This window comes from Lagopus muta, chromosome 4, assembly GCF_023343835.1.
Source record: "Lagopus muta isolate bLagMut1 chromosome 4, bLagMut1 primary, whole genome shotgun sequence".
In the NCBI taxonomy this organism is placed as follows: Eukaryota; Metazoa; Chordata; class Aves; order Galliformes; family Phasianidae; genus Lagopus; species Lagopus muta.
Window position 1 is genome coordinate 3,645,961 of NC_064436.1, and position 27,183 is coordinate 3,673,143.

The 27,183-nt window shown below is 52.9% G+C and overlaps 1 long non-coding RNA gene across 9 annotated transcripts; it reads right to left on the reverse strand.

The window, feature by feature from the left end:
* Window positions 1-1,719: 1,719 nt before the first annotated feature.
* Window positions 1,720-27,183, reverse strand: LOC125692488 (uncharacterized). Of its 9 annotated transcripts, none has more exons than XR_007376712.1 (11): window positions 26,864-27,183; window positions 25,443-26,631; window positions 23,208-25,270; window positions 22,752-22,926; window positions 21,396-22,468; window positions 20,683-20,765; window positions 20,371-20,542; window positions 19,460-20,211; window positions 19,121-19,184; window positions 18,554-18,719; window positions 1,720-1,819 (listed from the first exon to the last, which is right to left on the reverse strand). It is a non-coding gene; the product is annotated as an uncharacterized LOC125692488 (long non-coding RNA). The 9 variants fall into 9 exon arrangements; XR_007376716.1 differs by having other exon boundaries at window positions 23,208-23,375; window positions 24,097-26,631; XR_007376713.1 differs by having other exon boundaries at window positions 23,208-23,599; window positions 23,772-26,631.

A 27,183-nucleotide genomic window follows, 5' to 3' on the forward strand; every position in this document is an offset into this window, starting at 1 on the left:
TTGTTTTCTATTATTTTCAATTTTCGGGAGGAATAAGAAATGCTTAAGAGAGCAGGATTAAGAAGTGGCAAGGTAAAAAAGACAAAAATACTTCTGCATAAGTTAAATGAAAAATTCTGCAGAATGATAAAGCAAACTGGGGAGAAGCAACTGTATGCACTGAAGGAAGAGCTAATGAAACTTCCACTTGTGTTGTGATTGTATTACTGATCAATGCAGCTGTTTTATTTTTTAAAAATGAGATAGAAAGTTTTAGGGAACCATTACGGAATGATATTTCTATCACTGTCCCTTCCAATGAAGGGGAGCTTGTAACACAAGGAACAAGGCACAAATTGCCTAAGACATAGCAGGCCAGCACGTAGGATTTTCTGGCCACAGCCAGAAGGGACTGTGGCTGGCTCCTGCACTCCGTCACAATGCTCTTTTCTATCTTGAATCCCTTAACAGACTTCGTACACATGATTAAAGAAGTTCTTGCTTCTTGCTCGAATAGCGAATTTAAAGGAAAACTTTACGAAATCTTGGATTTCTGGGTCAGAACCAGTCCACAATAGTACATAAAGTCAGTCTCAGTTATGAATCGCATACTATTAAAAAGGAGCTGCAGTGAACCTTCAGTTATTCAAAACCTCGTCTCAGGCCTTTAAATCCTCTGAATTTTATACAGGATATCTGCGATTTATTTTAAATGGCTTTTTTACCCCCCTCTGTCACAGAACAATAACATTCAAACGATTTCTTTCTGCATCTGACAAATATTCTGTCTTCTGATTTCTTTCACCATTTTCATACGCACAGATCTGAACTCCAGGGGTCTCCACGAAAGCTTATTTCTGTTACTTGAGATACTCTTACTTTCATCGCACAGCAGCAAAAATGTAATTTTAATGCTATATTTTGAACTACGTTAATATGTTGGAAAAGAATGATAAGACACTTACTGTGTGGGAAACAGCCTTCTGTAGGTAATCTTTTTTTTTTTAGTCGTTCAATGTCAGTGGTTAAATGTTATTGCTAAAGCTATTGACATGCACTTGAGTACTTTAGGAAGAAAGGAGTAGCTTCAAGGAATTGCTGAACAGGTGCTCCTACTTCTAATCTTCCTCCCACCCCAGCCCTGAGCTTACTGGAAACAGTATCGAATTGTCGTCTACGTATTTGTGGAATATACAGATGAGTTTGTGTTGTATTTATAGAAATGCCACCCTCATATACCTAAAGATGAAACAACGGCCACTCCCATTATTGCAGGTGAAAATGATGCGCTAGAACACCATAAAATAGTGAAGATACGGTGCGCTTCAAATAGATCTAGAAGGAAATGATAAAGCACAATAAAAACCTGAAATGCTAAGTAGGGCACGTAGCATAGAAGCGGAGATGAAACTGGTGTGGCTGTTTCCTTACGTGGTATCCTGTAAACTGAAGGAAAAAAAAAAAAAAAGGATAATGCAGGTAGACCTGTGGTAACTTCAGAGATAATTTCTTGAGAAGAGGTAAATATCTAAAGGAAGAGATCACTTAGCTTAGAAAATGTGCCAGTCACAGGCTGTCAAAATAGAACAAGGTTAAAGGATACAGTTTGTGAACTAGTCATATAAAAAGAAAGCAGGAAGTACATAAAAGAGAGGCAAATTCTAATTTTATTCTACAGCATCTCTGTGGGAGATTACAGAATTAGGAAATAGAACTGGAAGGAAACTTGAGATACCATTTCTCGGTCAAAAGGTACGATCCACTAAACCAAAGCTGTTCCTCAGAGATATTGTCTAATCTTCTCTTGAAAGCGTTGCAGAAGCCCAAGGTCTGAGAAAAGCTGTAGTGGAAAATCAGTAGGAAAGAATTATGTGACATTTGCAATGCACCAAGTTTAATAACATCCAAAATAATTAAAAAGCCGCTACCAGAGGCAAGGCTTAAATTTTAGGAGTAAGGCATATATACCGATGTGCTTTTTACAATATTTTTTTTCTCAGTGCTACTTATTCTTTTTTTCTTTAAGCTTTTAAGTACAAGAAAATAATAAGAGGATGCTTCTATTCTTAAAAGTAATACAGCAAAAATAATGCTCCTAATAGAAACATTAGCAAAAATTAATCTTATATTATTATTATTATTATTTTGAATACATTTAGCTACCGGAATGGCTCTCAAAAGTGATTTTCCTGACTACGAGACCATTTTGAGTTCCACTAATCTCCACGGGATGAAGCTGAATTGCCAGGCATCCTTTTCCTTTTTCTTTTTTTTCTTTTCTTTCCTTTTTTTTTTTTTTTTTTTTTTTGTTACATATATATGCGTATATGTATATACATGTATATGCTTATATACTTGTGTCAAACTGTTAGAAAATCAGATTATTTACCTATTTTTAACATATTTACAGACCATCAAGATCTTTTCTGATATCAAGTTTGTGATTTGGTCTAAAAATGGCATTTCCAGTAACAGGTAAATTAGGTTACCTGAGGTTATAACATTAGCTTTGAAGTATTTGAGCTATGGTTTCCCCCTCAATGTTTGGAGCATGACTTTTAGTTTAAACAAGCCTACAGATTTGAATATAGCATATACCCATAGAAATTAGCATATATTCTCAAGAAATTAGTTCTGCATCTCAAAGCAAAACACTTCCCTCTGCCGCACAAAAATGTTAAAAAGAAAACGTCAATACAGATTTTTTTCAAATAAGATTATCTCAAATATTGGACCTAAATGAAGAGCATATTCTTTTTTTTTTTTTTTTGCTGTTTTTCAAAGATGATAATGTTACACTTAAACGTTCTATCTAAACAAAGGACAAAGTACATAACCACCGGTTGAAGATGCACTTCTTTGCTATTCAGTCTATTTTAGAGCAATTTTTCCTTGACTACTGATTTGGCCCTGGCCCTGTCACGGCCAGTATCGTAGATCCTTAACACCGCAGTATGGGAACTGCCGAGTCACAGCCCGAACCTCTGATTGATCACCTGAGGAGAGCCACGAGTCAGCCAGAGGAGCACAGGTGAAGGCAATTCCTAGACCTATTTAAGAGCTGGCTACCAGTAAGGAAGGATATTTCCTGGAGATTTGCTCTGCTGCAGTTTTGTAAACAAGCCCAGAATAGGGGTAAGCTTTGTATCTATTCTCTTTTTGTTATCGTTATCTGCTTTGCCAAACTTTCTTGTTTATTTTGTAGTTATAACATCTTAATATTCATTGATTATGCAAGCTGACTCCCCTTCTGTTTGTAGGCTCCCTTTAGGTTTCGGAAGGCTGCAATGAGGTCACCCTGCAGCCTTCTTCTCTCCAGGCTGAACAAGCCTAGCTCCCCCAACCTTGATTACTTGATTAGGAAACATAAAGGAATACTAACAGCAGCAGATTCAACTGTTATATCTCAGTATATTTGCTAGAAGAAGTTTTCATATGAACGATGTCTGTATTTATTAAAATAATTTAAATATAAAGGCCTGAAATAAGAACTTCAAGGTGATACGCGGGTCGGTGGTCAGTACTCTGTACTCGCTTTTCCTAAGAGGTAACACTACAGAACATACCTTGCAGAATGTTCATAGCACGGAAGAGAGAAAATATTCACAGGAAATATTGCACAAGGTGAGTTTTTTTCTTTTTTTTTCCTGTCATCTGCAGGTATTCTAGTTACAGAGAGTAACCTGCTTTCAGTGTTGCATACTCATGTGAGTAGTGAAGTTCTTAGGAAGCAGAAGGGCTAATATATAGAGCAGAGCCTCTAGACAGGGCGGTCTGTTGCCTCCTAGGAGTCCCAGTTAAAGACATAAGGAAGAAACTTCCTCCCCTAGTTCGGCCCTCAGATTCCTATCCCCTATTTTTGTTTAGTTTTTGGGTAGGCAGCGATGATGTAGGAAGAACTTCCCTAAGGACTATGAAAAAGGAGTTCAGAGCCTGTGAGAATCCTTTGTTTTTTTGGCTCAAAGCTTGCTTCCTTAGGTATTTCGTTAAGGAGGCAAGCGATGGATGTCGTGCGGCAATCAACATCGCTGCGTGGACGATTTTACATCTTCGGAGCTGTTTGCCTTTGGAAGATAGCGGTCAGGACTGTTTACTGGCAAAAGATCTAGCCTGTTACCGACTCCTGTTTGCTATGGAAGACTGGGGGACAACGCCATTGTATCCCGCGAAGGCAAGTTACAAGTTGGCGCCTCCCTGCTCCCTCTTATCCGCTGGCAAGGCCAGGAAGATAAGAACAAAGAAGTTTCTGCTGAGATCCCAGAGCCAGAAGCTGCCACTCACAGTAGAGCTGACTCAACCACTTCGGATTTGAGCCGTCACTGCAAAGACAGCTGACTCAATCACTTCGAAACCATTGAAAAGGGGCCATCGTCGCCACGGTCGTCGTCGTCGTCAACAGAACAGCTCTGCCTGACGACCCACCGCTACTGAAGATCAAGGACCGAACTACGAACCTCGCTGGATCCACGGCGGTGACTATCTCCCTCTTGCTTCCTATAAAGACTCCTTGCCTCTTTTTTCTTATCTTTTCTATCACCCTCCTTCCCTTCCCTATTACCCTAATTCATAACAGTGTCGGCCCTCCCCTTCCCCATTTCCTTGATTAAGATTTGTAACAAATCGGTCGGATCAACATTTGAACTATTCTTTCTTAATCTCACACCAGGTATATAGATAATAAGAGAACCTCCTCTCCCTCCTATAAATTGGAGCGAGACAGAGCCGTGGGGTGACCGGTAAAGGGTTTGAGAGCACAAGTTGTATTCTCCTCTGTCCCTCCTGTTATAGGGAACGATAAGGGACTAAATATGATGGGCCAGCAGATTAATACCTGGCTCCGAGCCTACTTTGCCCAGCAGGGTTTTGGGTTTTTTGACTTAGGCTCGATTTACATGAGACAAGGCCTGCTGATAGGAGTAGCTTATCACATCGAGGGAAAAGGGTCTTAAGACAGGAGTTGGGAAGGTTCATTGATAGAGCTTTAAATTAAAGGGCTGTTAGAGTTAGGGTAGGATGGCTAGGTTGTGGTTGGACTTGATAATCTTTAAGGTCTTTTGCACTCTGAGTAATTCTGTGATTCTAGGATTCTATGATTCTTCCTATTGATGGAACCAATGGCTACGTAACTCGGTGGAGAAAAGACTGCACAGAGAGAGAAAGACGTATCTGTGTCACCTGGAGTTTTTCCTCGCGCGCCAGTGTGATACTAATGCTAGTCAGAGGGAAAGCTCGAAGAGCCCCATGGGAAGCATAGCGATAATGGGAGGGAACTCATAAATCCTCCTCCCAGGATACAGAGCAGCCATATGGACACTAGCTGTGCTTGTGTTCATTCAGGGGGGCTACGCGCACCTCAGGCTCTGAAGAGCCATGAGTTGACTGATTAAAGAACATTTTCTGAGACTAAACATTGCACTTCAAGCTCCATAACATTTAATACAAACACAACTGAGAACGTGGGCTCAGCTGAGCACGGGTAATCTTGGCTTTCAAAGCACTTGCTGATTTTGTAACGGCTCACTTGAAAGTGCAGCTGTGAAATACAGCTACTACACATTATAATTATTTGAATGGGAATACACTAAATATGAAAAGAAAATGCTAATGAGTTGTTTTGCTTGTCATTACATTTTATTGTATCTTTCACTGGCAGCCTTCTCACGGATTACGATTGTACGTCTTTCAGAATCGTGAGTAGTGCTTTGTTTGCTATGTGTGTCAGAGAAGAAGCCTCCATAACGCGAAGACTGTACTTATTCCAGAAAGGGGGGAAGGGGGCAGCGGGGGGTTAGATAGTGGTAATATCGGTTAATGGTGGTATGCCTCATTACCTGGCCTAAGAAGGCCGATATACCACCACATCTGGCTTTACAGTCCTCCACAGAGGGCCTTCAAACATCTGAGAGGTAGCTGTGAAGCAGGCAATATATGAGGAAGCATTTGATAACCTGGATTTGGAAAACTTCCGGCGGGGATGAGAGATATAATATTACAACAGGCACTCTCCCACCATTACGGAACATTAGTATCCAAGTTGAATTTCCTGGTGGCCTCGGAGGCCACTGTCCAGCAGTTGGTGGCCAATTTGGGGGAGACAGAGCACCCAGGACCAAGGCATAATGTTAGAGCGGTAGAAGGAGTAGAATATTTCCAGTTATTAAAACTAGATAAGCTGCTCCAGGAATACCCCAACCAAGCCCCATACAAGTGTCCTGGAAACATGTTCATTTATCTTATATGGGCCAGGGTGGCCTTTGCCAAAGTTTTTTTACTTCCATTACGGAAACAATTAAGACATGTCCAGAAATTTCAAAGTCTCCACAAAAGAACAGGGGTACAGCTAATTTACAAATGCCAACAAGAACATGGATTCTGGAGGACTTCATAGTTTCTAATAAAAGGAAAAAGCCTCCTCAGGTGACTTGGGGTAGAATGCCCGAGTCACCTGAGGAAAAAGACTTGGCAACTGGGCAGATTACGGTATGACAGGGACATTAGCCCTCACGTAATAAGGGTGTACAAATGGGGCTACTTAACCAACATGTGAACAAAAGGACTGAACAAGGTTGCGAAAAGTTCCGCTGTAATCGTTCTCGTTTTCTAACACCGGGCTCTGGTTTCATCTGAATTTTGACAGCACTATGTTTTTCGAAGAATTTGTATTTTCTGAATGATATAATAATATCATTTTTTTAAAAGTGACTACAACTTAGAATATTTTTAAAAATAGAACGATATGCACAACTAGCAAGAACTTCATGATGAACATTGCCTAAGGAAGAAAGACAAAATAAAAACACAGGAGAAGTAGTATTAGCCTAGCTAGCGCTACGCCTCGGGCAGCGTACGCTGCGCTACGCCTCGGGCAGCGTACGCTGCGCTACGCCTCGGGCAGCGTACGCTGCGCTACGCCTCGGGCAGCGTACGCTGCGCTACGCCTCGGGCAGCGTACGCTGCGCTACGCCTCGGGCAGCGTACGCTGCGCTACGCCTCGGGCAGCGTACGCTGCGCTACGCCTCGGGCAGCGTACGCTGCGCTACGCCTCGGGCAGCGTACGCTGCGCTACGCCTCGGGCAGCGTACGCTGCGCTACGCCTCGGGCAGCGTACGCTGCGCTACGCCTCGGGCAGCGTACGCTGCGCTACGCCTCGGGCAGCGTACGCTGCGCTACGCCTCGGGCAGCGTACGCTGCGCTACGCCTCGGGCAGCGTACGCTGCGCTACGCCTCGGGCAGCGTACGCTGCGCTACGCCTCGGGCAGCGTACGCTGCGCTACGCCTCGGGCAGCGTACGCTGCGCTACGCCTCGGGCAGCGTACGCTGCGCTACGCCTCGGGCAGCGTACGCTGCGCTACGCCTCGGGCAGCGTACGCTGCGCTACGCCTCGGGCAGCGTACGCTGCGCTACGCCTCGGGCAGCGTACGCTGCGCTACGCCTCGGGCAGCGTACGCTGCGCTACGCCTCGGGCAGCGTACGCTGCGCTACGCCTCGGGCAGCGTACGCTGCGCTACGCCTCGGGCAGCGTACGCTGCGCTACGCCTCGGGCAGCGTACGCTGCGCTACGCCTCGGGCAGCGTACGCTGCGCTACGCCTCGGGCAGCGTACGCTGCGCTACGCCTCGGGCAGCGTACGCTGCGCTACGCCTCGGGCAGCGTACGCTGCGCTACGCCTCGGGCAGCGTACGCTGCGCTACGCCTCGGGCAGCGTACGCTGCGCTACGCCTCGGGCAGCGTACGCTGCGCTACGCCTCGGGCAGCGTACGCTGCGCTACGCCTCGGGCAGCGTACGCTGCGCTACGCCTCGGGCAGCGTACGCTGCGCTACGCCTCGGGCAGCGTACGCTGCGCTACGCCTCGGGCAGCGTACGCTGCGCTACGCCTCGGGCAGCGTACGCTGCGCTACGCCTCGGGCAGCGTACGCTGCGCTACGCCTCGGGCAGCGTACGCTGCGCTACGCCTCGGGCAGCGTACGCTGCGCTACGCCTCGGGCAGCGTACGCTGCGCTACGCCTCGGGCAGCGTACGCTGCGCTACGCCTCGGGCAGCGTACGCTGCGCTACGCCTCGGGCAGCGTACGCTGCGCTACGCCTCGGGCAGCGTACGCTGCGCTACGCCTCGGGCAGCGTACGCTGCGCTACGCCTCGGGCAGCGTACGCTGCGCTACGCCTCGGGCAGCGTACGCTGCGCTACGCCTCGGGCAGCGTACGCTGCGCTACGCCTCGGGCAGCGTACGCTGCGCTACGCCTCGGGCAGCGTACGCTGCGCTACGCCTCGGGCAGCGTACGCTGCGCTACGCCTCGGGCAGCGTACGCTGCGCTACGCCTCGGGCAGCGTACGCTGCGCTACGCCTCGGGCAGCGTACGCTGCGCTACGCCTCGGGCAGCGTACGCTGCGCTACGCCTCGGGCAGCGTACGCTGCGCTACGCCTCGGGCAGCGTACGCTGCGCTACGCCTCGGGCAGCGTACGCTGCGCTACGCCTCGGGCAGCGTACGCTGCGCTACGCCTCGGGCAGCGTACGCTGCGCTACGCCTCGGGCAGCGTACGCTGCGCTACGCCTCGGGCAGCGTACGCTGCGCTACGCCTCGGGCAGCGTACGCTGCGCTACGCCTCGGGCAGCGTACGCTGCGCTACGCCTCGGGCAGCGTACGCTGCGCTACGCCTCGGGCAGCGTACGCTGCGCTACGCCTCGGGCAGCGTACGCTGCGCTACGCCTCGGGCAGCGTACGCTGCGCTACGCCTCGGGCAGCGTACGCTGCGCTACGCCTCGGGCAGCGTACGCTGCGCTACGCCTCGGGCAGCGTACGCTGCGCTACGCCTCGGGCAGCGTACGCTGCGCTACGCCTCGGGCAGCGTACGCTGCGCTACGCCTCGGGCAGCGTACGCTGCGCTACGCCTCGGGCAGCGTACGCTGCGCTACGCCTCGGGCAGCGTACGCTGCGCTACGCCTCGGGCAGCGTACGCTGCGCTACGCCTCGGGCAGCGTACGCTGCGCTACGCCTCGGGCAGCGTACGCTGCGCTACGCCTCGGGCAGCGTACGCTGCGCTACGCCTCGGGCAGCGTACGCTGCGCTACGCCTCGGGCAGCGTACGCTGCGCTACGCCTCGGGCAGCGTACGCTGCGCTACGCCTCGGGCAGCGTACGCTGCGCTACGCCTCGGGCAGCGTACGCTGCGCTACGCCTCGGGCAGCGTACGCTGCGCTACGCCTCGGGCAGCGTACGCTGCGCTACGCCTCGGGCAGCGTACGCTGCGCTACGCCTCGGGCAGCGTACGCTGCGCTACGCCTCGGGCAGCGTACGCTGCGCTACGCCTCGGGCAGCGTACGCTGCGCTACGCCTCGGGCAGCGTACGCTGCGCTACGCCTCGGGCAGCGTACGCTGCGCTACGCCTCGGGCAGCGTACGCTGCGCTACGCCTCGGGCAGCGTACGCTGCGCTACGCCTCGGGCAGCGTACGCTGCGCTACGCCTCGGGCAGCGTACGCTGCGCTACGCCTCGGGCAGCGTACGCTGCGCTACGCCTCGGGCAGCGTACGCTGCGCTACGCCTCGGGCAGCGTACGCTGCGCTACGCCTCGGGCAGCGTACGCTGCGCTACGCCTCGGGCAGCGTACGCTGCGCTACGCCTCGGGCAGCGTACGCTGCGCTACGCCTCGGGCAGCGTACGCTGCGCTACGCCTCGGGCAGCGTACGCTGCGCTACGCCTCGGGCAGCGTACGCTGCGCTACGCCTCGGGCAGCGTACGCTGCGCTACGCCTCGGGCAGCGTACGCTGCGCTACGCCTCGGGCAGCGTACGCTGCGCTACGCCTCGGGCAGCGTACGCTGCGCTACGCCTCGGGCAGCGTACGCTGCGCTACGCCTCGGGCAGCGTACGCTGCGCTACGCCTCGGGCAGCGTACGCTGCGCTACGCCTCGGGCAGCGTACGCTGCGCTACGCCTCGGGCAGCGTACGCTGCGCTACGCCTCGGGCAGCGTACGCTGCGCTACGCCTCGGGCAGCGTACGCTGCGCTACGCCTCGGGCAGCGTACGCTGCGCTACGCCTCGGGCAGCGTACGCTGCGCTACGCCTCGGGCAGCGTACGCTGCGCTACGCCTCGGGCAGCGTACGCTGCGCTACGCCTCGGGCAGCGTACGCTGCGCTACGCCTCGGGCAGCGTACGCTGCGCTACGCCTCGGGCAGCGTACGCTGCGCTACGCCTCGGGCAGCGTACGCTGCGCTACGCCTCGGGCAGCGTACGCTGCGCTACGCCTCGGGCAGCGTACGCTGCGCTACGCCTCGGGCAGCGTACGCTGCGCTACGCCTCGGGCAGCGTACGCTGCGCTACGCCTCGGGCAGCGTACGCTGCGCTACGCCTCGGGCAGCGTACGCTGCGCTACGCCTCGGGCAGCGTACGCTGCGCTACGCCTCGGGCAGCGTACGCTGCGCTACGCCTCGGGCAGCGTACGCTGCGCTACGCCTCGGGCAGCGTACGCTGCGCTACGCCTCGGGCAGCGTACGCTGCGCTACGCCTCGGGCAGCGTACGCTGCGCTACGCCTCGGGCAGCGTACGCTGCGCTACGCCTCGGGCAGCGTACGCTGCGCTACGCCTCGGGCAGCGTACGCTGCGCTACGCCTCGGGCAGCGTACGCTGCGCTACGCCTCGGGCAGCGTACGCTGCGCTACGCCTCGGGCAGCGTACGCTGCGCTACGCCTCGGGCAGCGTACGCTGCGCTACGCCTCGGGCAGCGTACGCTGCGCTACGCCTCGGGCAGCGTACGCTGCGCTACGCCTCGGGCAGCGTACGCTGCGCTACGCCTCGGGCAGCGTACGCTGCGCTACGCCTCGGGCAGCGTACGCTGCGCTACGCCTCGGGCAGCGTACGCTGCGCTACGCCTCGGGCAGCGTACGCTGCGCTACGCCTCGGGCAGCGTACGCTGCGCTACGCCTCGGGCAGCGTACGCTGCGCTACGCCTCGGGCAGCGTACGCTGCGCTACGCCTCGGGCAGCGTACGCTGCGCTACGCCTCGGGCAGCGTACGCTGCGCTACGCCTCGGGCAGCGTACGCTGCGCTACGCCTCGGGCAGCGTACGCTGCGCTACGCCTCGGGCAGCGTACGCTGCGCTACGCCTCGGGCAGCGTACGCTGCGCTACGCCTCGGGCAGCGTACGCTGCGCTACGCCTCGGGCAGCGTACGCTGCGCTACGCCTCGGGCAGCGTACGCTGCGCTACGCCTCGGGCAGCGTACGCTGCGCTACGCCTCGGGCAGCGTACGCTGCGCTACGCCTCGGGCAGCGTACGCTGCGCTACGCCTCGGGCAGCGTACGCTGCGCTACGCCTCGGGCAGCGTACGCTGCGCTACGCCTCGGGCAGCGTACGCTGCGCTACGCCTCGGGCAGCGTACGCTGCGCTACGCCTCGGGCAGCGTACGCTGCGCTACGCCTCGGGCAGCGTACGCTGCGCTACGCCTCGGGCAGCGTACGCTGCGCTACGCCTCGGGCAGCGTACGCTGCGCTACGCCTCGGGCAGCGTACGCTGCGCTACGCCTCGGGCAGCGTACGCTGCGCTACGCCTCGGGCAGCGTACGCTGCGCTACGCCTCGGGCAGCGTACGCTGCGCTACGCCTCGGGCAGCGTACGCTGCGCTACGCCTCGGGCAGCGTACGCTGCGCTACGCCTCGGGCAGCGTACGCTGCGCTACGCCTCGGGCAGCGTACGCTGCGCTACGCCTCGGGCAGCGTACGCTGCGCTACGCCTCGGGCAGCGTACGCTGCGCTACGCCTCGGGCAGCGTACGCTGCGCTACGCCTCGGGCAGCGTACGCTGCGCTACGCCTCGGGCAGCGTACGCTGCGCTACGCCTCGGGCAGCGTACGCTGCGCTACGCCTCGGGCAGCGTACGCTGCGCTACGCCTCGGGCAGCGTACGCTGCGCTACGCCTCGGGCAGCGTACGCTGCGCTACGCCTCGGGCAGCGTACGCTGCGCTACGCCTCGGGCAGCGTACGCTGCGCTACGCCTCGGGCAGCGTACGCTGCGCTACGCCTCGGGCAGCGTACGCTGCGCTACGCCTCGGGCAGCGTACGCTGCGCTACGCCTCGGGCAGCGTACGCTGCGCTACGCCTCGGGCAGCGTACGCTGCGCTACGCCTCGGGCAGCGTACGCTGCGCTACGCCTCGGGCAGCGTACGCTGCGCTACGCCTCGGGCAGCGTACGCTGCGCTACGCCTCGGGCAGCGTACGCTGCGCTACGCCTCGGGCAGCGTACGCTGCGCTACGCCTCGGGCAGCGTACGCTGCGCTACGCCTCGGGCAGCGTACGCTGCGCTACGCCTCGGGCAGCGTACGCTGCGCTACGCCTCGGGCAGCGTACGCTGCGCTACGCCTCGGGCAGCGTACGCTGCGCTACGCCTCGGGCAGCGTACGCTGCGCTACGCCTCGGGCAGCGTACGCTGCGCTACGCCTCGGGCAGCGTACGCTGCGCTACGCCTCGGGCAGCGTACGCTGCGCTACGCCTCGGGCAGCGTACGCTGCGCTACGCCTCGGGCAGCGTACGCTGCGCTACGCCTCGGGCAGCGTACGCTGCGCTACGCCTCGGGCAGCGTACGCTGCGCTACGCCTCGGGCAGCGTACGCTGCGCTACGCCTCGGGCAGCGTACGCTGCGCTACGCCTCGGGCAGCGTACGCTGCGCTACGCCTCGGGCAGCGTACGCTGCGCTACGCCTCGGGCAGCGTACGCTGCGCTACGCCTCGGGCAGCGTACGCTGCGCTACGCCTCGGGCAGCGTACGCTGCGCTACGCCTCGGGCAGCGTACGCTGCGCTACGCCTCGGGCAGCGTACGCTGCGCTACGCCTCGGGCAGCGTACGCTGCGCTACGCCTCGGGCAGCGTACGCTGCGCTACGCCTCGGGCAGCGTACGCTGCGCTACGCCTCGGGCAGCGTACGCTGCGCTACGCCTCGGGCAGCGTACGCTGCGCTACGCCTCGGGCAGCGTACGCTGCGCTACGCCTCGGGCAGCGTACGCTGCGCTACGCCTCGGGCAGCGTACGCTGCGCTACGCCTCGGGCAGCGTACGCTGCGCTACGCCTCGGGCAGCGTACGCTGCGCTACGCCTCGGGCAGCGTACGCTGCGCTACGCCTCGGGCAGCGTACGCTGCGCTACGCCTCGGGCAGCGTACGCTGCGCTACGCCTCGGGCAGCGTACGCTGCGCTACGCCTCGGGCAGCGTACGCTGCGCTACGCCTCGGGCAGCGTACGCTGCGCTACGCCTCGGGCAGCGTACGCTGCGCTACGCCTCGGGCAGCGTACGCTGCGCTACGCCTCGGGCAGCGTACGCTGCGCTACGCCTCGGGCAGCGTACGCTGCGCTACGCCTCGGGCAGCGTACGCTGCGCTACGCCTCGGGCAGCGTACGCTGCGCTACGCCTCGGGCAGCGTACGCTGCGCTACGCCTCGGGCAGCGTACGCTGCGCTACGCCTCGGGCAGCGTACGCTGCGCTACGCCTCGGGCAGCGTACGCTGCGCTACGCCTCGGGCAGCGTACGCTGCGCTACGCCTCGGGCAGCGTACGCTGCGCTACGCCTCGGGCAGCGTACGCTGCGCTACGCCTCGGGCAGCGTACGCTGCGCTACGCCTCGGGCAGCGTACGCTGCGCTACGCCTCGGGCAGCGTACGCTGCGCTACGCCTCGGGCAGCGTACGCTGCGCTACGCCTCGGGCAGCGTACGCTGCGCTACGCCTCGGGCAGCGTACGCTGCGCTACGCCTCGGGCAGCGTACGCTGCGCTACGCCTCGGGCAGCGTACGCTGCGCTACGCCTCGGGCAGCGTACGCTGCGCTACGCCTCGGGCAGCGTACGCTGCGCTACGCCTCGGGCAGCGTACGCTGCGCTACGCCTCGGGCAGCGTACGCTGCGCTACGCCTCGGGCAGCGTACGCTGCGCTACGCCTCGGGCAGCGTACGCTGCGCTACGCCTCGGGCAGCGTACGCTGCGCTACGCCTCGGGCAGCGTACGCTGCGCTACGCCTCGGGCAGCGTACGCTGCGCTACGCCTCGGGCAGCGTACGCTGCGCTACGCCTCGGGCAGCGTACGCTGCGCTACGCCTCGGGCAGCGTACGCTGCGCTACGCCTCGGGCAGCGTACGCTGCGCTACGCCTCGGGCAGCGTACGCTGCGCTACGCCTCGGGCAGCGTACGCTGCGCTACGCCTCGGGCAGCGTACGCTGCGCTACGCCTCGGGCAGCGTACGCTGCGCTACGCCTCGGGCAGCGTACGCTGCGCTACGCCTCGGGCAGCGTACGCTGCGCTACGCCTCGGGCAGCGTACGCTGCGCTACGCCTCGGGCAGCGTACGCTGCGCTACGCCTCGGGCAGCGTACGCTGCGCTACGCCTCGGGCAGCGTACGCTGCGCTACGCCTCGGGCAGCGTACGCTGCGCTACGCCTCGGGCAGCGTACGCTGCGCTACGCCTCGGGCAGCGTACGCTGCGCTACGCCTCGGGCAGCGTACGCTGCGCTACGCCTCGGGCAGCGTACGCTGCGCTACGCCTCGGGCAGCGTACGCTGCGCTACGCCTCGGGCAGCGTACGCTGCGCTACGCCTCGGGCAGCGTACGCTGCGCTACGCCTCGGGCAGCGTACGCTGCGCTACGCCTCGGGCAGCGTACGCTGCGCTACGCCTCGGGCAGCGTACGCTGCGCTACGCCTCGGGCAGCGTACGCTGCGCTACGCCTCGGGCAGCGTACGCTGCGCTACGCCTCGGGCAGCGTACGCTGCGCTACGCCTCGGGCAGCGTACGCTGCGCTACGCCTCGGGCAGCGTACGCTGCGCTACGCCTCGGGCAGCGTACGCTGCGCTACGCCTCGGGCAGCGTACGCTGCGCTACGCCTCGGGCAGCGTACGCTGCGCTACGCCTCGGGCAGCGTACGCTGCGCTACGCCTCGGGCAGCGTACGCTGCGCTACGCCTCGGGCAGCGTACGCTGCGCTACGCCTCGGGCAGCGTACGCTGCGCTACGCCTCGGGCAGCGTACGCTGCGCTACGCCTCGGGCAGCGTACGCTGCGCTACGCCTCGGGCAGCGTACGCTGCGCTACGCCTCGGGCAGCGTACGCTGCGCTACGCCTCGGGCAGCGTACGCTGCGCTACGCCTCGGGCAGCGTACGCTGCGCTACGCCTCGGGCAGCGTACGCTGCGCTACGCCTCGGGCAGCGTACGCTGCGCTACGCCTCGGGCAGCGTACGCTGCGCTACGCCTCGGGCAGCGTACGCTGCGCTACGCCTCGGGCAGCGTACGCTGCGCTACGCCTCGGGCAGCGTACGCTGCGCTACGCCTCGGGCAGCGTACGCTGCGCTACGCCTCGGGCAGCGTACGCTGCGCTACGCCTCGGGCAGCGTACGCTGCGCTACGCCTCGGGCAGCGTACGCTGCGCTACGCCTCGGGCAGCGTACGCTGCGCTACGCCTCGGGCAGCGTACGCTGCGCTACGCCTCGGGCAGCGTACGCTGCGCTACGCCTCGGGCAGCGTACGCTGCGCTACGCCTCGGGCAGCGTACGCTGCGCTACGCCTCGGGCAGCGTACGCTGCGCTACGCCTCGGGCAGCGTACGCTGCGCTACGCCTCGGGCAGCGTACGCTGCGCTACGCCTCGGGCAGCGTACGCTGCGCTACGCCTCGGGCAGCGTACGCTGCGCTACGCCTCGGGCAGCGTACGCTGCGCTACGCCTCGGGCAGCGTACGCTGCGCTACGCCTCGGGCAGCGTACGCTGCGCTACGCCTCGGGCAGCGTACGCTGCGCTACGCCTCGGGCAGCGTACGCTGCGCTACGCCTCGGGCAGCGTACGCTGCGCTACGCCTCGGGCAGCGTACGCTGCGCTACGCCTCGGGCAGCGTACGCTGCGCTACGCCTCGGGCAGCGTACGCTGCGCTACGCCTCGGGCAGCGTACGCTGCGCTACGCCTCGGGCAGCGTACGCTGCGCTACGCCTCGGGCAGCGTACGCTGCGCTACGCCTCGGGCAGCGTACGCTGCGCTACGCCTCGGGCAGCGTACGCTGCGCTACGCCTCGGGCAGCGTACGCTGCGCTACGCCTCGGGCAGCGTACGCTGCGCTACGCCTCGGGCAGCGTACGCTGCGCTACGCCTCGGGCAGCGTACGCTGCGCTACGCCTCGGGCAGCGTACGCTGCGCTACGCCTCGGGCAGCGTACGCTGCGCTACGCCTCGGGCAGCGTACGCTGCGCTACGCCTCGGGCAGCGTACGCTGCGCTACGCCTCGGGCAGCGTACGCTGCGCTACGCCTCGGGCAGCGTACGCTGCGCTACGCCTCGGGCAGCGTACGCTGCGCTACGCCTCGGGCAGCGTACGCTGCGCTACGCCTCGGGCAGCGTACGCTGCGCTACGCCTCGGGCAGCGTACGCTGCGCTACGCCTCGGGCAGCGTACGCTGCGCTACGCCTCGGGCAGCGTACGCTGCGCTACGCCTCGGGCAGCGTACGCTGCGCTACGCCTCGGGCAGCGTACGCTGCGCTACGCCTCGGGCAGCGTACGCTGCGCTACGCCTCGGGCAGCGTACGCTGCGCTACGCCTCGGGCAGCGTACGCTGCGCTACGCCTCGGGCAGCGTACGCTGCGCTACGCCTCGGGCAGCGTACGCTGCGCTACGCCTCGGGCAGCGTACGCTGCGCTACGCCTCGGGCAGCGTACGCTGCGCTACGCCTCGGGCAGCGTACGCTGCGCTACGCCTCGGGCAGCGTACGCTGCGCTACGCCTCGGGCAGCGTACGCTGCGCTACGCCTCGGGCAGCGTACGCTGCGCTACGCCTCGGGCAGCGTACGCTGCGCTACGCCTCGGGCAGCGTACGCTGCGCTACGCCTCGGGCAGCGTACGCTGCGCTACGCCTCGGGCAGCGTACGCTGCGCTACGCCTCGGGCAGCGTACGCTGCGCTACGCCTCGGGCAGCGTACGCTGCGCTACGCCTCGGGCAGCGTACGCTGCGCTACGCCTCGGGCAGCGTACGCTGCGCTACGCCTCGGGCAGCGTACGCTGCGCTACGCCTCGGGCAGCGTACGCTGCGCTACGCCTCGGGCAGCGTACGCTGCGCTACGCCTCGGGCAGCGTACGCTGCGCTACGCCTCGGGCAGCGTACGCTGCGCTACGCCTCGGGCAGCGTACGCTGCGCTACGCCTCGGGCAGCGTACGCTGCGCTACGCCTCGGGCAGCGTACGCTGCGCTACGCCTCGGGCAGCGTACGCTGCGCTACGCCTCGGGCAGCGTACGCTGCGCTACGCCTCGGGCAGCGTACGCTGCGCTACGCCTCGGGCAGCGTACGCTGCGCTACGCCTCGGGCAGCGTACGCTGCGCTACGCCTCGGGCAGCGTACGCTGCGCTACGCCTCGGGCAGCGTACGCTGCGCTACGCCTCGGGCAGCGTACGCTGCGCTACGCCTCGGGCAGCGTACGCTGCGCTACGCCTCGGGCAGCGTACGCTGCGCTACGCCTCGGGCAGCGTACGCTGCGCTACGCCTCGGGCAGCGTACGCTGCGCTACGCCTCGGGCAGCGTACGCTGCGCTACGCCTCGGGCAGCGTACGCTGCGCTACGCCTCGGGCAGCGTACGCTGCGCTACGCCTCGGGCAGCGTACGCTGCGCTACGCCTCGGGCAGCGTACGCTGCGCTACGCCTCGGGCAGCGTACGCTGCGCTACGCCTCGGGCAGCGTACGCTGCGCTACGCCTCGGGCAGCGTACGCTGCGCTACGCCTCGGGCAGCGTACGCTGCGCTACGCCTCGGGCAGCGTACGCTGCGCTACGCCTCGGGCAGCGTACGCTGCGCTACGCCTCGGGCAGCGTACGCTGCGCTACGCCTCGGGCAGCGTACGCTGCGCTACGCCTCGGGCAGCGTACGCTGCGCTACGCCTCGGGCAGCGTACGCTGCGCTACGCCTCGGGCAGCGTACGCTGCGCTACGCCTCGGGCAGCGTACGCTGCGCTACGCCTCGGGCAGCGTACGCTGCGCTACGCCTCGGGCAGCGTACGCTGCGCTACGCCTCGGGCAGCGTACGCTGCGCTACGCCTCGGGCAGCGTACGCTGCGCTACGCCTCGGGCAGCGTACGCTGCGCTACGCCTCGGGCAGCGTACGCTGCGCTACGCCTCGGGCAGCGCTGTATAATACGCACTGTAAAGTTACCTGACTCAATTCCATCCCCTTCCCTCATTACATTTCAATTGTCTCCATTCCTCATTAAATGCAGCTCCAAAATACACAGATATTCTTAGCCATAATTCAAAAATTAAATAACTGTTGTTATCCTTCAATTTCCAAATTGAACTTCTTCAAATCTGCATTCCTAATAAAACACAAAGGAAAGACACACATCCACCCATATTAAGACTCACACTTGCAAAAATTACCCATTTATCTTAAACTTCCAAGTTCACATTGTTCTCATCTCCAATCCTAAGTAAACACAGCAAAAATGATACACAGATACACAAATAATATTACGCACACTTAAAAAAATTAGCTTACTCTATTACTTCCACTTCCTTATTCTCATGCATATCCACTCCATGCCTGACAAAACACCGCAAGAACAAGTAAAGATATTACTAGGCAAGCCTGGAAAAATTACCTTGCTGTTTGCCTTCAACTTGCCAGTAGACATTGTTCTTCTCTCCATTCCTCACAAAACATAGCACGAACATAAACAATTACACAAATATGATGAAGCACACTTGCATAAATTAGCTAGCGGTTTTCCTTCAACTTCACAGTTGACATTGTTCTTCTCTCCATTCCTCATAAAACACAAAAATACACAGATATTATTAGGCACGCTTGCAAAAATTACTTTACTATATTCCTTCTACTTCCTTATTGACCGTTCTTGAACTCCATTCCTCATAAAAACGCAGCAGGAAGATACACAGATAATATTAACCACACTTGGAAAAATTAGCTAACTATTATCCTTCAACTTCCCAATTGACGTTGTTCTTGTCTCCGTCCCTCATAAAACACAGGAAGAAGATACAAAGATATAAAGATATGCAGATATTATTAGACATGCTAGCAAAAATTACCTTACTGTTTTCTTACAGCTACCTGGTTGACATTGTTCTTGTCTCCATTCCTCATAAAACGCAACTGGAAGATACACACAAACACAGATAGTATTACACATGCTGGGAAAATTTACCTTACCGTTTTCCTTCAACTTCCTTGTTCACCTTGTTCTGGTCTCCATTCCTCTTAAAACACACCTGGAAACACAAAGATACACAGACATTATTAGGCATGCGTAGAAAAATTAGCTTACTGTACTCCTTCAAGTTCCTGGTTGACATTTTTGTTATCTCCATTCCTCATAAAACGCAGCAGGAAGATACACAGATAGACAGATATTATTAGGCATGCTACGAAAAACAAGTTTCCTAGTTTCCTTAAACTTCTTTATTGACCTTGCTCTTGACACCATTCCTCATAAAACACACCACGACAAAACACAAATACTATTAGGCATGCTTGGAAAATTTACCTTGCTGGTTTCCTTCAACTTCCTGGTTGACACTGTTCTTCTCTCAATTCTTGATGAAACGCAGCAGGAAGATACAAACATACACAGATATTATTAGGCATGCTTGGAAAAATTAGCTCACTGTATTACTTCCACTTCCTTGGTGACATAGTTCTTGTCACCATTCCTCATAAAACGCAGCGGGAAGATACACCGATACACAGATATTCTTAAGCATGATTGGAAAAATTAGCTCGCTGTTTTCCTTCAACATCCTGGTTGACATTGTTCTTGTCTCCATTCCTCATAAAAAGCAGCTGGAACACACACAGATACACAGATACTAACAGGCACGCTTGATAAAATTAGCTTACTGTTATCCTTCCACTTCCTTGTTGGCATTCTTATCATCTCCATTCCTCATAAAACACAGCAGAAAGATACACAAATATTATTAGGCATGCTTGGAAAATTTAGCTTACTGGTTTCCTTCAACTTCCTGGTAGACATTGTTCTCGTCTCGATTCTTCATGAAACACAGCAGGAAGATACAAACATACATAGATATTATTAGGCATGCTTGGAAAATTTAGCTTACTGTTTTCCTTCAACTTCCTGGTTGACCTTGTTCTTGTCTCCATTCCTCATAAAACACAGCAGGAATGTACACAGATACACAGATATTATTACGCATTCTTGGAAAAATTAGTTTACTGTTTTCCTTCAACTTCCCAGTTGACATTATTCTCGTCTCAATTCCTCAGAAAACGCAACTGGAAATACAAACATACACAGATATTATTAGGCATGCTTGATGAAATTATCTTACTGTTTTAATTCAACTTCCTGGTTGACAATGTTGTTGTATCCATTCTTCATAAAACACAGCACGAAGATAAAAAGATATAATTAAGCACACTTGGAAAAATTACCTTACTAATATCCATCCCCTTCCATCGTGACATTACTCTACTCTCCATTCCTCATTAAATGCAGAAGGGAAATACACAGACATTCTCCGGCATCATTTAAAAGGTTAGCTAAGTATTATCCTTCAACTTCACCATTGAGATTTTACTCATCTCCATTCCACATAAAACACACCTGGAAATACATACACACAGAAATATTATAAGGCACACTTAGAAAAATCACCTTACTATATTCCATCCCATTCCTTTGTGACAATTCTATTGTCTCCATTCCTCAATAAATTCAGCTGGAAAAGACACAAATATTCTTACACATTCTTTGAAAAATTAGCCAATTCCTATCCTTCAACTTCCCAATTGACGTTTTACTCATCTCCATTCCACATAAAACACACCTGGAAATACACAAACACACAAATATTATTAGCCACACTTAGAAAAATAACCTTACTGCAATCCTTCAACTTCCATGATGACGTCCTTCTCATCTCAATTCCTCATACAACACACCAGGAACAGACACACATACACAGATATTATTAGGCAAGCTTAAAAAATTAGCTAACTGTTATCCTTCAATTTCCCAGTTAACCTTGTTCTTCTCTGCATTCCTAATAAAACACTGAAGGAAGATACAGACATCCACAGATATTACGAAGCACACTTGGAAAAATGAGCTTACTGCTTTCCTTCAACTTCCAGGTTGCCCTTTTTCTTGTCTCCATTCCTCATAAAACACACCAGAAACATACAAAGATACACAGATATTATGAGGCACGCTTGGAAAAATGAGCTTACCGCTCTCCTTCCTCTTCCTACTTAACATTTTCCTTGTCTCCATTCCTCATAAAACACACCGGAAACATACACAGATACACAAATATTATGAGGCACGCTTGGAAAAATTAGCTAACCCCTTTCCTTCCACATCCTAGATAACATTTTCCTTGTCTCCATTCCGCATAAAACACACCGGAAACATACACAGATACACAGATATTATGAGACACGCTTGGAAAAATTACCTTACTCCTTTCCTTCCACTTCATGGTTGACAATATTCTTATCTCCATTCCTCATAGAACGCAGCAGGAAGATACACAGACATTATTAGACACGCTTGGAAAAATTCGCTTACTATATTCCTTCCACTTCCTTGTGGACATGCTTGTCATCTCCATTCCTCATAAAACGCAGCTTGAAACACAAAAATACAAAGATATTCTTATGCATGCTTGGAAAAAATTACCTTAATATATTCCTTCCACTTCCTTGGTGACATCTCTCTTGTCTCCATTCCTCACAAAACACAGCAGGAAGATACAAAAATATTATTAGGCCTCCTTGAAAAAATTAGCTTACTATTCTCCTTCAACTTCCTGGTTGCTCTTGTTCTTCTCTCCATTCCTCATAAAACGCAACGGGAAAAACAAAGATACACAGATATTCTTAGGCACGCTTGAAAGAAATAGCTTGCTGTTTTCCTTGAACTTCCTTATCGACGTTGTTGTGTCCATTCCTCATAAAACACAGCGGGAAGATACACAGACACACAGATATTAATAGGGATGCTTGCAAAAATTAGCTTACCATTTTCCTTTAACTTCCTTGTTGACCTTGCTCTTCACTCCATTCCTCATTAAACGCAGCAGGAAGATACACAGATACACAGGTATTACCAGGCATGCTAGGAAAATTTAGCTTACTATATTCCTTCCACTTCCTGGTACACCTTGTTCTTATCTCCATTGCTCATAAAACGCAGCGGGAAAATACACTAAGATATGATAAGGCACGCTTGGAAATATTACCTTACTGTTTTCCTTCAACTTCCTGGTTGACGTTGTTCTCGTCTCCATTCCTCATAAAACGCAGCAGAAAGATACACAAATATTACTAGGCATGCTTGAAAAAATTAGCATACTGTTTTCCTTCAACTTCCTGGTTCACATTGTTCTCGTCTCCATTCCTCATAAAACACAACAGGAAGATACACATATACACAGATATTATTAGGCATGCTGGAAAATTTAGCTTAGTGTTTTCCTTCAAATTCCATGTTGACCTTGTTCTTCTCTCCAGTCCTCGTAAAACACAGCTGTAAATACAAAGAAACACAGATATTACGCATGCTTGGAAAAATTAGCTTACTGTTATCCTTCAACTTCATGGTTGACATTATTGTTATCTCCATTCCTCATAAAACACAGCTGGAAATACAAAGATACACAGATATTATTAGGCATGCTTGGAAAACAAGCTTACTGTTTTCCTTCAACTTCATTGTTGACGTTGTTCTTGTCTCCATTACTCACAAAACACAGCAGGAAGATAAACAAATACAAAGATAATATTAAGCACGCTTGGAAAAATTAGCTTACTGTTTTCCTTCCACTTCCTAGTAGACGTTGTTGTTGTCTCCATTCCTCATAAAACGCAGCGGGAAGATACACGAATACACAGATATTATCAGGCACGCTTGGAAAATATAGCTTACTGGTTTGCTTCAACTTCCCGGTTGATGTTGTACTCATCTCCATTCCACGTAAAACACACCTGGAAATACACACACACAAATACTATTAGGCACAGTTAGAAAAATTACCATACTGCATTCCTTCCACTTCCTGGATGACATTGTTCTCATCTCCATTCCTCATAAAACACAAGAAGAACATACAAACATACACAGATACTACTATGCAAACTGGGAAAAATTAGCTAACTGTTATCCTTCAATTTCCCGGATGACCTTGTTCTTGTCTGCATTACTCATAAAACATAGAAGAAAGATACAGACATCCGCAGATATCATGAGGCATGCTTGGAAAAATTACCTATTTTCCTTCAACTTCCTCATTGACGTTGTTCTTGTCTGCATTCTTCACAAAACACAGCGGAAAGATACTCAGATATTATGAGGCATGCTTGGAAAATTTAGCATACTGTTTACGTTCCACTTCCTCATTGACCTTGTTCTTGTCTCCATTCCTCATAAAACGCAACTGGAAATACAAAGATACACAGATACTCTTAGGCATGCTTGGACAAATTAGCTTACTGCTTTCCTTCAACTTCTTGGTTGACCTTGTTCGTGTCTCCATTCCTCATAAAACGCAGCGGGAAGATACACAGATATTATTAGGCATGCTTGGAAAAAATTAGCTTAAAGTTTTCCTTCAACTTCCAGGTTGATGTTGTTCTTGTCTCCATTCCTCTTAAAACACAGCTGGAAACACACAGATACATAGATATTATTAGGCAAGCTTGATAAAATTAACTTACTGCTTTCCTTGCACTTCCTAGTTAATATTTTACTTGTCTCCATTCCTCATGAAACACACGGGAAACATACACAGATACGCAGATATTGTTAGGCACGCTTGAAAAAATTAGCTTACTGTTTTCCTTCAACTTCCTGGTTGACGTTGCTGCTATATCCATGCCTCATAAAACGCAGCGGGAAGATAAACAGATATTCTTAGGCACGCTTGATAAAATAAGCTTACTGTTTTCATTCAACTTCGTTATTGACGTTGTTCTCGTCTCCATTCCTCATAAAACGCAGCAGGAAGATACAGATATTATTAGGCATGCTTGCAAAATTTAGCTTACTGTTGTCCTTCAACTTTTTAGTTGACCTTGTGCTTGACTCCATTCCTCATGAAACACAGCTGCAAATACAAACCTACACAGATATTCTTCGGCACGCACGGAAAAAATTACCTGACTATATTCCATCCACGTCCTTGCTGACATTTCTCTTATCTCCATTCCACATAAAACACAGCAGAAAGATGCACACATCCACAAATATTATGAGACATGCTTGGAAAAATTAGCCAACTGTTATCCTTCGATTACCCAGTTAACCTTGTTCATGTCTCCATTCCTAATAAAACACAAAGGGAAGACACACAGATCCACAAATATTATGAGGCATGCTTAGAAAAATTACGTTACTGCTTTCCGTCAACTTCCTTGTTGACCTTGTTCTTGTCTCCATTCTTCACAAAACTCAACGTGAAGACACACAGATACACAAATATTATTAAGCACGCTTGCAAAAATTATCTCACTGTTTTCCTTCCACTTCCTGGATGACCTTGTTCTTCTCTCCATTCCACATAAAACCCAGCGGGAAGATACACAGATATTATTAGGCATGCTTGGAAAAATTAGCTTACTGTTTTCCTTCCACTTCCTTGTTGACCTTGTTCTCGTCTCCATTCCTCATAAAACTCAGCTTGAAGATACAAACATACACAGATATTATTAGGCATGCTTGGAAAAATTAGCTTACTGTTATACTTCCACTTCCTTGTGGACGTTGTCTCCATTCTTCATAAAACACAGCTGGAAATACAAAGATATTATTAGGCATGCTTCGAAATATTAGCTTACTATATTCCTTCCACTTCCTTGCTGACATTGTTCTTGTCACCAATCCTCATAAAACGCAGCGGGAAGATACACAGATATTATTAGGGATACAAGGAAAATTGAGCTTACTGGTATCCTTCAACTTCCTTGTTGACCTTGTTCTTGTCTCCATTCCTAATAAAACACAACGTGAAGATACACAGATATTATTAAGCACACTTGAAAAAAATAAGCTTACTGTTTTCCTTCAGCTTCCTGGTTAACGTTGTTCTTGTCTCCATTCCTCATAAAAAGCAGCGGGAAGATACACAGATATCGTTAGGCACCCACTGAAAAAATGACCTTACTGTATTCCATCCACTTCCTTGGTGACATTTCTCTTGTAATCTCCATTCCTCATAAAACACAGCTGGAAAATACGCAGATATTCTTACGCATGCTTAGACAACTTAGCATACTGTTTTCCTTCAACTTCCTCGTTCAACTTGTTCTTCTCTCCATTCCTCATAAAACGCAGCTGGAAATACAAAGATACACAAATATTATTAGGCATGTTTGGAAAAATTAGCTTACTGTTTTCCTTCCACTTCTTTGTTGTCATTGTTCTTATCTCCATTCCTCATAAAACGCAGCGGGAAAACACACAGATACGCACATATTGTTAGCCACGCTTGAAAAAATTAGCTTACTGTTTTCCTTCAACTTCCTCGTTGACGTTGTTCTTGTCTCCATTCCTCATAAAACGCAGACGGAAATACAAAGAAACACAGATATTATTAGGCATGCTTGGACAAATCAGCTTACTGTTTTCCTTCCACTTCCTGGTTGACGTTGTTCTTGTCTCCACTCCTCATAAAACGCAGCAAGAAGATACACAGATATTATTAGGCATGCTTGAAAATTTAGCTTACTGTTTTCCGTCAACTTCTTGGTTGACCTTAATCGCGTCTCCATTCCTCATAAAACGCAGCTGAAAGATACACAGATACACAGATATTATTAGGCATGCTTGGAAAATTTAGCTTACTGTATTCCTTCAACTACCTTGTTGACCTTGTTCTTGTCTCCATTCCTCATAAAACGCAGCTGGAAATACAAAGATACACAGATATTATTAATCATGCTTGCAAAAATTAGCTTACTGTTTTCATTCAACTTCCTTGTTGACGTTCTTCTCGTCTCCATTCCTCATAAAACACAGCTAGAAATACAAAGATACACAGATATTCTTAACCATGCTTGGAAATATTACCATACTATATTCCTTCCAGTTCCTGGTTGACGTTGTTCTCGTCTCCATTCCACATAAAACGCAGCGGGAAGATACACAGATACACAGATATTATTAGGCATGCTTGGAAAAATTAGCTTGCTGTTTTCCTTCCACTTCCTGGTTCACATTGTTCTTGTCTCCAGTCCTCATAAAACGCAGCTGGAAATACCAAGATAGACAGATATTCCTAGGCATGCTTGGAAAATTAGCTTACTGTCTTCCTTCCACTTCCTGGTTGACCTTGTTTTTGTCTCCATTCCACATAAAACGCAGCGGGAAGATACACAAATATTATTAGGCATGCTTGGAAAGTTGAGCTTACTGTTTTCCTTCAACTTCCTGGTTGACATTATTCTTGTCTCCAATCCTCATAAAACGCAGCTGGAAATACCAAGATACACAGATATTCTTAGGCATGCTTGGAAAATTTAGCTTACTGTTTTCCTTCAACTTCCTGGTTGACGCTGTTCTTGTCTCCAATCCTCACAAAACGCAGTGGGAAGATACACAGGTAATTATTAGGCATGCTTGGAAAAATTAGCTTACTGTTTTCCTTCAACTTCCTTGTTGACGTTGTTCTTGTCTCCATTCTTCATAAAACGAAGCTGAAAGATACAAAGATATTATTAGGCATGCTTGGAAAAATTAGCTTACTTAGACATTGTTGTGTCTATTCTTCATAAAATAGAGCTGGAAGATACACAGATTTTTCCAAAACAAGGATCGAATTCTTGGACTGTGTCTACAACCTTATATTATGATTTAATATCCATCTAAACATTCTCTTTTAATCTGCACTGATGTCATTTTAGTAGGAAGTAAATTGATTCTACTTACTGGCAGGTGTTGATTGATCCTTTAGTCATCATTGAATTTTATTTCATTTAATTCAGTCTGTTTCTCCCATCTGTGATGAACGTTGTGAATTTCCACCATGCTCAACCACGAACTTCACTATTTCCACAAAAATTCACACAGGGCGTTTCTTTGTGTCTTTTTATTCTAACCAATTCAACTCTGTTCTTGTAAAATTGATTCAGCAATTAAGGACACGCTTGCTTTGTGGCACTTCTGTAATGCAAGTGACTTCACAGGACATACAGACATGTTTAGAAGCTCATCCTATGAAGCATAAATGTGCACAAGCTGAAAATGAG